At 36.6% G+C, this 12,593-nt stretch overlaps 1 protein-coding gene and 1 long non-coding RNA gene across 2 annotated transcripts in view; one reads left to right on the forward strand and one right to left on the reverse strand.

Annotated features, from left to right (window-relative positions):
* The window catches only part of LOC103670704, a 51,618-nt gene extending 46,386 nt beyond the window's left edge, over positions 1-5,232 (forward strand). Inside the window, exon 3 of the long non-coding RNA XR_570642.2 lies at positions 4,589-5,232. This is a non-coding gene — a long non-coding RNA (uncharacterized LOC103670704). The remainder of the gene's footprint in view (positions 1-4,588) is intronic.
* SCP2 (sterol carrier protein 2) overlaps positions 1-12,593 on the reverse strand; it is a 116,357-nt gene that overhangs the window by 35,238 nt on the left and 68,526 nt on the right. The gene's annotated exons all lie outside the window — the stretch shown is intronic.

Raw genomic sequence — 12,593 nt, forward strand, 5'->3', positions numbered from 1 at the left:
TTCCCAACAAATCGCACTATAACTGATAATACATTAAGTAAAAAATGGACTTGGATCCATACTTTGTGCCATATGCAAAAATTAGTTCAAAATGGGTTATAGATCTAAATGTAAAACTTAAAGTATAAAATGTCTACAAAAAAACATAGGAAAAGGTCTTGGTGACCCTGGATTAGACAGAGATTGCTTAGATCCAAAACCAGAAGTAAATCCATAAAAGAACAAACAGTAACTGGGAGTTAATAAAAAATAAAAAACTTCTACTCTACTACTAGAAGACACTACGAAAAGAATGAAAAGGAAGTCACAGACTAGGAGAAAACTTTTGCAAAGCATATATCTAATAAGGAACTTAGATACATAATATATCAAGAACTTTCAAAACTCAATTAAAAAAACAACCAGGGGCACCTGGGTGGCTCAGTTAAGCATCTGACTGCTCAGGTCATGATCCCGGGGTCCTGGGATGGAGCCCCACATAGGGCTCCCTATGTTTCTCCCTCTCCCTCTGCCCCTCCCCTCTGCTCATGCTCTCTCTCTCAATTAATAAAATCTTTAAAAAAACAAAGAACCAATTGTGTCCCAAAATAGGCAAAAGATTTGAATAGACTCTTCAGAAGAAGATACACAAATGGCAAATAAGCACTTGAAAAAATGCTCAACATCATTAGTCATTAAGAAAATGTAAATTAAAACCACAAGGAGATGGCACTACACACTGGTTAGAATGATTAATATTAAAGCCTGACCATACCAAGCACCGATCAGGATGTGGAGGAACGAGAACTCTCATACACTGCTAGTGGGAAGGTGAAACAGTAGGATCACTTTGGAAGTCAGTCTGACAGTTTCTCAAAAGCCAAATTATGGAAAGAGCCCAAATGACCACTGACTGATAAACAGACAAAGAAGTTGTGGTATATATATATACAGTGGAATATTACTTGGCCACCAAAAAGAATTAAATCTTGCCACTTGCAACGACATGGATGGAGGTAGAGAGTATTATGCTAAGTGAAGTAAGTCAGAGAAAGACAAATACCATATGATTTCACTCATATGTAGAATTTAAGAAACAAAACAAATGATCATGGGGAAAAAAAGAGAGGCAAACCAAAAAACAGACTCTTTAACTACAGAGAACACACTGATGGTTATCAGAGGGGAGGTGGGTGCGGGGAACGGGTTAAGTGAGTGATGGGGATTAAGGAGTGCACTTGTCCTGATGAGCACCAGATGTTGTATGGAAGTGCTGAATCACTAAATTGTACACCTGAAACTAATATTACATGTATGGTAACTAACTGGAATTTAAATAAAACTTTAAAAAAATATTAAACACATACCTAGTGTATGATCCAGTCATTCCACTCTTAGGTATTCACTCAAAAGAAACCAAATGTTCATACAAAGATTTATACATGAATGTTCACAGTTCAGAGTAGCTTTATTTGTAGTAGCCAAAAACTATAAACAACCCAAATCAACAATAAATTGTGATATATCCATATGATGAACTACTACTCAGTAATAAAAAGGAATGACCTATTGATTCATGCAAAAATAAATAAATTTCAGGCAGACAAGAACAGAGAATACATACTATAGGGTTCCATTATATAAAACCCTAGAAAATGCAAATTAATCTATAGTGATAGAAAGCAAGAGCAGTGGCTGCTTTGGGATGAGGGGTGAGGAGTAATGAGAGGAGGGATTACACAGAAGTATACATGAAGAAACTCTGGGTTCATGGATATGTTTACTATCTTGACTGTGGTGATGGTTTCACAGATACATATATTTCAGAACTTACTCAATTTTACATTTTAAAATCAGTTGATTATATGTTGATCTTACCTCAACATCCAGCCATTAAGATATTAAAGCCATTAAGATACTAAAGCCAAGATATTAAAATAAAGTAAGAGGTATATAGGCACAATCTTCCTTCTCCCTTCCTTTTACCTGGCAGAGCAAGAAAAGCCAGGGATTGCTCCTAGCTATCTCTACCTGCCAACAGGTATCAAGAGTAAACACTCTCACTTGGGTTCCATTTCCCCTGGCACTGGAGAGTATTCATTAGAACTAATAATAAAACTTAACTTTCTTCACTTCACAGTGGCAAAACACACAAAATTCTGGACCATGGGAATGAGGACAGGTGGCCTATAGGACATGATGAGATACTAAAATAGATGCTGTGGTAAAAAGCTATTTAGGCCTTACTTACTTTTTAGAGTCAGTGCTAGATTTAGGTCTTGCCAGTCATCATCCTAGGATTTATTTCTTTTGATGACTTCTTACAGAGTAGAAGAGGCAAGCCACAGTTTGAGTATGCTAGGTCTCCTGGCTTAGATTTCATTTTCACCCAAATCTTTAAAACCTAACTTTATAATATCTAAAAGGTATTAAAACATGTAAACAAAAACCACATGATAGAATAATATGTGTACCATTAAAAACATCAAGAACAATGTGAATTCAGTAGGAGAAATAATTATATCACATTGCAGGATCAGAACATCTTCGAATTAGAAAGGATCTAAGAGTTCATCAAATCTCAGGCCCTAACAAATAGGCAATTCCCCTCACAACATTCCCATCAAGTTGTTAACTTGTATTTTTCATACACACCTCTGTGACAGGCAATACATGCTCTCAACACTTCTGAAAAGCCATGTTTGACAGTAATTTCCTGTATCAGCCCAAAATCTAGCTTCCCATGAATTTTTCCTAATTTTTCCCACACTAGACAAGTTTATCCCCTCCACCCCATACCACGTTTCAGATGTTAAAGGAACAATAATTTATTCAACCATCCCCTTTACATGTGCAAACTCTTGTATGGAGCACTGTTCAGGGTACAGAGACAAAGGAAATATGGATTCTACCCTTACAGACTCTTAGTCAAATGCAGAGATTTTTTTTTTTAAACCACAAATAATTACAATATATACTATAAGTATAAATGTCAAAAAAGAAGTACTGAGAAAGTATAATGAATTCAGAAAAGGGTCAAGAGTAATTCAATCTATGGAAAGGATGAAGAAATTAGGGAAAGCATCATAAGGCAGACCTTTCACCTGAGAAAAAAGCATTTTAGTGAGTGTAGTGGTTAAGAGCTTGGACTCTGGAAATACATTGCCTAGCTCTGAATCCTAGCTTTGCCACTAGTTTGGTGACTTTGGGCAAGTTACTCTGTGCTTTTATTTTCCACTTTTATAAAATACAAAAGTAGACATGAGAATTAAATGAAGAATATTTAGAACAGTGCCCAGCACGTAGCACTGTGTAAATGTTTGCTGTTGTTATTCAGAAAACAACAAAGAGAGTTTGCAGAGGTGAGAAGGAATTAAAGGTGTCTGGGAAAAGCAAACAGTCCATTTTAATTTAAACATTTAAACATTTTGGTTTCATCCCAAACCTGGCTGGATATAAACGCTAGCACAAAACCTGGCCTGTGGTAGGCAATTAGTAAATCCTTACCCCGCCACTTTTCTTTCCCTTTTTCTTCTCCTCATAGTTCTGGTTTATACTTCGCCTGAACTTGTGCATTCTGCCTTGTATAGTAACTATTTGCATCATCACATTATCTACCTCTTGTATGCCTGGGTGGCTCAGTCAGGTAAGTGTCCTGTCTTCGGCTCAGGTCATGATCCCAGGGTCCTGGGATGGAGACCGCATCAGGCTCCCTGCTCAGTGAGGAGTTGGTTTCTCCCTCTGCCCGCCCCCCAATCCCCTGGCTTGTGTTCTCTTTCTTTCTCACTCTCTCTCTCAAATAAATAAAATCTTTTTTAAAAATTAAAAATAAAAATAAATTAAAAAATAAAAAACAGAACCAATTACTTAGATCACCTAATGATAAAGTGGGCACACAATAAGCATATTTGAACTTTCATGGACTGAAAAATGAAAGATCAGGACCTAAAACTAGGTTGAAGCTGTACTGGAAAGGCACTAAATGCCAGGCTTAATTGGCACAAAAAGCCCAACTAAATAACCAACTTTCAGCTTCAAAATAACAACCCCTTGTAAGAAGCTGTATCTCAAATCACTTTTGCGCCCTTTCAGCAGATCACAAACATCAACATGCATTTCAAAAATCACATATAGCTAATAATAACCTAAAGTCAAATTTTATTTATTCATTTTAAACAAGTGTTCTGTAAGCATTAATGCAATATATACGAAAGCACATTAAAAACGGAAATAAAGTATGATACTATTATTTGGACACTAACAATTTAAAAATCTAAATTTTAATGTGATTTTTCTAATTGAAAAATCTAAAAGGGGGGCCTGGGTGGGACAGTCAGTTAAGCGTCCAACTCTTGGTTTCAGCTCAGGTCATGATCTCAGCGTTGTAAGATCAAGCCCCACATCGGGCCCCACGCTGAGTGTGGAGCCTGTTTGAGACTCTCTCTCCCTCTCCCTCTGTCCCCCCAACTCCCCCCACTGCCCGCTCTCTCTCAGATAAATTATTTAATTAAAAAAAAAAGAACAATCTAAAAGGAATTCATGATTTTGAACTATGAATAAACAAAATATTCACTTCGAATGCTTAAATCTATCTTTTTTTCTATTACAGGTACTGTTATGGCAACTAGAAGCTTTTTTTCATCCAGATCTGGACAAGTTAAAATTGGAAACCATATGATGAAGCTTTAATTTTAAAGCTAATTTTCCAATACTGAGTTCCCACCAAAGTAGCAATATCTTACAATTAAACTAACACTATTTGTAGAAGAGAACCTTACACCGTCCCCACCCCATCATAAGTTAGTGTGTTTTGGAAGCACTTGACCATTTTCTGATTTTCTTAGAATCCTATTGCAATTTGTTATCCAAGTAACCAGGACAAAATATTTAAACTACTCAGAGCTGTCATTCTGATATATTTTTCAGGAGTCTGAATTCTTTCTTGGACTACAGCTAATGGCCATGTGTCAGATTTATTTGAAGTATATCCAAATCCTCAACATGTAGCAAGTAAACATTTACACTTCAGTAATTCTTCAACCCTATTCAGGCTACTAATCAAATCAGCAAGATCCATAAGTTTTGCCCCCCAAATGCTACCCCGCCACTAAACATTATCCCTAATGACTAATGATAACAGGAAAATGTTACCAACAGTGTAGACTAAAATATTGGAAATGGCGCCTGGGTGGCTCAGTTGGTTGAGCATCAGACTCTTGATCTCAGCTCAGGTCTTGATCTCAGGGTTGTGAGTTCAAGCCCTGCATTGGGGTCCATGCTGGGCATGGAACCGACTTAAAAAAACAACAACAAAAATAAATAAATAAAATATTGGAAAGGGTTTTCAAAGGATACTGCAGAAGGTGTGACACTCTTTGAAGTATTTAAATATTGAGTAAATTCTATCTTCCTGGGGTGTTTTAGGGTAGCTTTTTAGTGCCGGGGGAAGGAAGTAGATGACCTGCCAAGACTGACAAAATTGTTTACATTTGATAAAAGAATCTAATGTTGACAAGATTATTAAAAAAAGAAGTACTCTTGGGGCTTCTAGGTGGCTCAGTCAGTTAACTGTCTGCCTTCAGCCCAGATCACAATCTCAGGGTCCTGGGACTGAGCCCGACATGAGGCTCCCTGCTTAGGGGGGAGTCTGCTTCTCCCTCTCCTTCTGCCCCTTTCCCTGCTCATGGTCAAGCTCTCTCTCTCTCTCAAATAAACAAATAAAATCTTTTAAATAAAAAAAACCTTATTAATTTGACTAATAAAACATTATATTATTTTTTAAAAAAGTACTCTCACACTCTGTTGTTGGGAATATACCTTGTATTATCTTTTTAGAAAAAAATTTGGCAATGTCTACCAATTTTTAAAGATATACTAACCTTTGACATAATGAGTCCATTGTTTTGAACTTATCCTGAAGATACACGCAAAAGTATGCAAAGACACAAGGATGCTTATTGTAGCATTGTTTATAATAGCAAAATTGATACCACATATATGTCTCCTAGGCTTGTTAGGTAAATTTCTTATAATGAGAGTACTGTGCAGGCATTAAAAAAGAATAAACAATATCTCTAAGCGATAATATAAAAAGATTCTTAAGTAAAGAAAGCTGTCTACAGGGGCGCCTGGGTGGCTCAGTCGTTAAGCATCTGCCTTCGGCTCAGGGTGTGATCCCAGCGTCCTGGGATCGAGCCCTGCATCGGGCTCCCTGCTCTGCTGGGAGCCTGCTTCTTCCTCTCCCATTCCCCCTGCTTGTGTTCCCTCTCTCGCTGGCTGTCTCTCTGTCAAATAAATAAATAAAATCACAAAAAAAAAAAAAAAAGGGAAGGAAGGAAGGGAGGGAGGAAGGAAGGAAGGAAGAAAGAAAGAAAGAAAGAAAGAAAGAAAGAAAGAAAAGAAAGCTGTCTACCATGTGGTAAATATACATATATGACACATACAGATAGAAAGGTTGTATATAGCCAAAATATGGAAGCAACACGTGTCTATCCATATTCCACACCATGGAATATTACTCAGCCATAAAACAGGATGAGATCTTGCCACTTGCAATAACAACACCTAAAAGGTATTATGCTAAGTGAAATAAGTCAAACAGAGAAAGGCAAATACCGTATGATTCCACTTATGTATGGAATCTAAAAAACAGAACAAATGAACAAACAAAAAACAGAAATAGACCCATATGTACAGAGAACAAACTGACAGTGCCAGAGGGAGGGAGTGGGGAGGTGGGCTAAATGGGTGAAGGAGAATGGGAGACAGGCTTCCAGTTAGGGAATGAATGAGTCACAGGAATGAAAGGCACAGCATGGGGAATACAGTCAATGATACTGTAATAGCGTTGTATGGCGACAGATGGTAGCTACACTTGTGGTGAGCAAAGCACAATGTACAGACTCGTCCAACCACTATGTGGTACACCTGAAACTAATGTAACATTATGTGTCAACTATACTTCGTAACAAAAAAAGAAAGATTGTATAAACACACATATAAATATGCATTTGTTAAAGCATAACAATCTTAGGGAATATACCCCCAAAATAGTAAAAGAAGTTGACTCTGAGGAATAGAACTAAAGGTAAGAAGGAAGAGAAAGACATATTAAATGTTAAAATTTGTCATCCTGCTATAATATTAAAAACCATAAGACAAACCTTTGGAGAACTATTTGGCAGCTTCTTACAAAGTTAAAAATATATCTCCCCTCTGACTGAGCCATTTTGCTCTGAGTTATTAACCCAAGAGAAATGCAAAAGGTATGTCCACAAATAGACTTGTATAAACAGGTTCATAGCATCCTTATTCATAATGGCCTCAAACAAGAAGGAACTCAAATGTCCATCAACAGAATGGATAAACAAAGTGGTATATGGATATAATAACAAAGGACGAACTACTGATATAAGAAAAATCTGGATCAGTCTTAGCCAGACTGAGGGAGAGGATCTGGAGAATGGGGAAGATGTTTGAGGGAAGTCAAGGTTCATTTATGTTTTAGCATCTGTCAGTATTTCATTTCTTTTATGGCCTAAGAATATTCCATTGTATGAATATACCACATTTTGTTTATCCATTCATCAGCTGATGACAGACATCTAGGTTGCTTTCATCTTTCTGGCTATTATAAATAATGCTGCTATAAACAATTGTGTTTTGTGAGAAGTGTGTATTTTATTATATGAAAAATTACACCTCAATTTTAAGAAAGAATATGGATATGAAAAATTGTATTGTTACTACAAAGCATGATTTCTGAATGTTTCAATGAATGTCAAAAATATCTCAGAATGGCAAACAAGTTAGTTATAATAAAAAATACGTTCCTTCAGAGGAGAAAAAAGCTATGTGTCAATAAAAGCAACCTGAAATGCCACATTCATCTCCTGATGAAAAGAAGTTTTTTATATGAGAGTGAGGAAGCTGTCTGAAAGAACTTAAATCACTGTCTCTAATGTAAACTGCAACTCTTTTTTTTTTTTTTTTGGTCTTTTTCTAAATTTTAATTCCAGTATAGTTAATATATAGTGTTGTATTAGTTAGAGGTGTACAATACAGTGATTCAACAATTCTACACATTACTCAGTGCTCATCAAGGTAAATTTACTCTCAGGGTGCCTGAGTGGCTCAGGCGGTTAAGCGTCTAACTCTTGGTTTTGGCTCAGGTGCTGATCTCAGGGTCGTGAGATCAAACCCCATGTCAGGCTTTGTACTCAGCATGGAGTCTGCTTAAAAGACTCTCTCTCCCTCTCACTCTGCCCCTCCCCACCTCCTGGGCTCTCTCTCTTTCCCTCAAATAAATAAATCTTAAAAAAAAAAATAAGTTTACTCATAATCCCCTTCACCTATTTTACCCATCCCCACACCCACCTACCCTCTGGCAACCATCTGTTTGTTCTTGGGCTGCTCCCATAATCTGGCTATTGTATATAAAGCTGCAATACACATAGGGGTCCATTTATCTTTTCAAATTAGTGTTCGAGTCTCTTGTAGGTGGCATATAGATAGGTCTTGCTTTTTTTATCCATTCCATCACCCTGTCTTTTGATTGAAGTGTTTAGTCCATTTACACTTAAAGTAATTATTGATAGGTTAAATATACTTATTGCCATTTTGTTACTTGTTTAACGTTTGTTTTTGTAGTTCTTCTCTGTTCCTTTCTTCTCTTGCTCTCTTCTCTCATGATTTGCTGGCTTTCCTTTTCCTTTCTCTTTATTTTTACATATCTATTACTGGCTTTTTATTTGTGGTTACCAGTAGGTTTATATATAACATCTTATGCATAGCAGTCTTTACTAAGTTCACTGTCACTTAAGTCTGAATCTATTGTTTACTCTTCTCCTCACCCCCACACTTTGGGTATAGTGTGTCACATCACATTCTTTTATTCTGAGAATCCTTCGACTGATTCTTACAGATATACTTATTTTTAGGGCTTTTGTGCTTCCTACTTTTCTTATTCCTACTTACGGTCTTTCCTTTCCACTCAAAGAGTCCCCTTTAACATTTCTTATAGGGCTGGTTTAGTGGTCAAGAATTCCTTTAACTTTTCATTGTCTGGAAAATTTTTTTTATCTCTCCTATTCTAAATGATAGCCTTGCTGGATAGAATATTCTTGGCTGCAGGTTTTTTTTCTTTCGGCACTTTGAATATATCACACCACTCCTTTCTGGTCTGCAGTTTCTGCTGAAAAATCAGTTGACAGCCTTACGGGGTTTCCCTTGTATGTAATTGCTTTCTTTTCTCTTGATGATTTTAAAATTCTCTCTTTATCACTTTTTGCATTTTAATTACTATGTGTCTTGGTGTGTTCCTCCTTGCACTGATTTTGCTGGGGGCTCTCTGTGTCTCCTGGATCTAGATTTCTGGTTTCCATCCCCATATTTGGGAAGTTTTCAGCTATTATTTCTTCAAATAAATTTTCTGTCCCCTTTCCTCTCTCTTCCTCTCAGATCTCTATAATGCAAATGTTGTTAGACTTGATGGGAGTCACTGAATTCCCTATTTTCATTTACTGTTATAATTTTCCTCTCTCCTGTTCACCTTGATTGCTTTCCATTATTCCGTCCTCCAGGTTGTTGATCCATTTTTCTGCTCCCTCCAGTCTACTATTTATTCCATCTGGTGTATTTTTAATTTCAGTTTTTGAGTTCTTTATCTCTGATTGGTTCTTTTTTATGTTTTTTATCTCTGTTGAGGGTCTCACTGAAGTCCTCCACTCTTTTCTCAAGTCCAGTGAATATTTTTATAACCATTACTTTTAAGTCTTTATCAGGCATATTACTTATCTCTGTTTTGTTTAGCTCTCTTGCTGTGATTTTGTCTTGTTCTTTCATTTGGGACATATCCTCTGTCTCCTTATTTTAACTCTGTGTCTGTTTCTGTGTGTTAAGAAAGTCAGCTACAGGGGCGCCTGGGTGGCACAGCGGTTAAGCGTCTGCCTTCGGCTCAGGGCGTAATCCCGGCGCTCTTGGATCGAGCCCCACATCAGGCTCCTCCGCTATGAGCCTGCTTCTTCCTCTCCCACTCCCCCTACTTGTGTTCCCTCTCTCACTGGCTGTCTCTATCTCTGTCAAATAAATAAATAAAATCTTAAAAAAAAAAAAAAAAAAAAGAAAGTCAGCTACATCTCCAGGTTGGAGGGGGCATATCTGTGGGGACTAGGTCTACTGTTAGCAAGCGAGGTGGAGATTGTTGGCACTGTGCTGGTTCCCACAGATGTCCACGTGTCTAGGCTTGGGGGAGCGGGGAATGGAGGAGGGAAATGGCACCTGCCATCTCTTTTGTTCTTAGAGAAGTCTCCCAAAGAACCCTGACCCTCTAGCACACACTTTGAGATTAGTAAATAAATCTCCCTCTTGTATACCCCAGGTGTTTTTCAAACCGCTGCTTCTATGCTGTATCTCCACGGGGCTGTATATTGTACTATACCTTTAAGGGCTGGGACTCAGTTTCCTATAACCTGCCCAGCTTTTCCACAGCTGAGCCCGCTGATTTTTTAATCAGCTGAGCCCACTGAGTTGTATGGTAGGGGGATGATTCATTTCTTTTTTATTAAGTTTTTTCACTTTAATTCCAGTATAATTAACATACAGTGTTGTATTAGTTTCAGATGTATAATATAGTGATTCAGCAAGTCTATACATTAGTCAGTGCTCATCATGTTTCATTCTGCAAAAACTTGCCAACATTTGGTATCATCACCATTTTGGATTTGGGGGATTCTAATACATATGTACAGGTATCCTGTGGTTTTAATTCACAATTCCCTAATGACATATGATGTTGAAGATCTTTCCATATGCATATTTGCCATTGTATACCATCTTTGGTGAGTTGTCTGAGTCTTTTACCCAATTTTTAATCATATTGTTCATTTTCTTACTGTTTAGTTTTAAGAGTTCTTTGTATATTTTAGATAATAGTCCTTTAGCGGATATGTCTTTCGCAAATATTTTCTCTCAGTCTGTGGCTTGTCTTTCCATTCTCTTAAAATTTTGTCTTTTTATCCCTCTATTTCTCCATTATTTCCTTCTTGTGTGTTAAATAGGTATTTTTTAGTGTGACATTTTCATTCTTTGTCATTTTACTATATATTTTTTCACTATATATCTTTACTATATATTTTTAAGTTATTTTTTAATTGTTGCTCTAGGGATTACAATTAACAATTTATAGCAACCTAGTTTGGATTAATACCAACTTTATTTCAATAGTATACAAAAAAGATTTTGTTCCCTTTTGTTCCCTCTACCCTCCTTTGTGTTGTTACTGTTATACAAATTATATCTTTATGCATTGTATGCCTATTGACCCAGATTATTGCTTCACGCAGTTGGATAGGAGGGGAGAAATGTGACAAGGAAAAATGCATTTATATTGTTCTTTATATTTTACCAATATAGTTACATTTATTAATGCTCTTTATTTCTTCATATGCCCTTTATTCCTGTGCCTAGTGCTCTTTCATTTCAGTTTGAATGACTCTCTTTATAAAGTATTTTGTATAATGGAGGTCTAGTGATAAATTCTCTCAATTTTTATGTGGGAATGTCTTCATTTCTCCTTCATTTTTAAAGGATGTTTCACTGAACACAGAATTCTTGCTTGGCACTTTCTTTCATCACACTTCCTCAATGGTTTCTGAAAAGAAATCAGCTCTTAAGCCTTACTAAGGAATGGTTCTACAGGATGAATCTTCTCTGTTCTTGTTTTCAATATTCTGTTTCCAACAGTTTGATTATGGTATGTCTAAGTATAAATCCCTTTGAGGTATTCCTACCTGAAATTTGTTGAACTTCTTGGACATGTATATAAATTTTTTTCCCTCAAGTTTGGGGAGTTATCAGCCATCATTTCTTCAAATATTCTCTCTGTCCCTTTCTTTCCTCTCCTTCTGGGGCCATTATTATGTGTATGTTGTTAGAGTTGCTGGGCCCTACAGCTCTCTGAGGCTCTGTTCATTTTTCTTCATTCTTTTTTTTTTTTTTTTTTTCTGTTTCTCAGCCTGGATAATTTCAATTGACCTACCTTAAAGTTTACTGATTTTTTTCTTCTGCCTGCTCAAATTTGGTGTTGATCCCCTCTAGTGAATTTTTCATTCCAGTTACTATAATTCTCAATGCCAGAATTTATTTGGTTCTTTCCTATCATTTCTACCTAGTAATGGATATTCTCTATTTGGTGATATATTGTGATATTTTCCTTTAGTTCTTTATATATAGTTTCCTTTAATTCTTTGAACATAGTTAAGTAGATCGTTGTCTTTGTCTAGTAAATCCAATGTTTGAGCTACCTCAGTTTCTATGAATTGCTTTTCCCCCCTGTATATGGGCCATTCTTTCTTGTTTCATTACATGTCTTATAGTTTTTTGTTGAAAACTGGGTATTTTAAATAATATAATGTGGCAGCTCTAGAAATCAGATTCTTCCCCTTTCCCAGAGTTTGTTGTTGTTGTTGGCCTAGTGACTTTACCAAACTAATTCTGTAAAGTCTGTACTCTTTGTCACATTTGACCACTAAATTCTGTTCTTGGTTAGCTTGGTGGTTAGCTAATGGCTGGACAGAGATTTTCTTAATGTTTAGAACTAGTAAGTCTCTCAGTCT

Source organism: Ursus maritimus, unplaced genomic scaffold (assembly GCF_017311325.1).
Source record: "Ursus maritimus isolate PB19 unplaced genomic scaffold, ASM1731132v1 scaffold_12, whole genome shotgun sequence".
In the NCBI taxonomy this organism is placed as follows: Eukaryota; Metazoa; Chordata; class Mammalia; order Carnivora; family Ursidae; genus Ursus; species Ursus maritimus.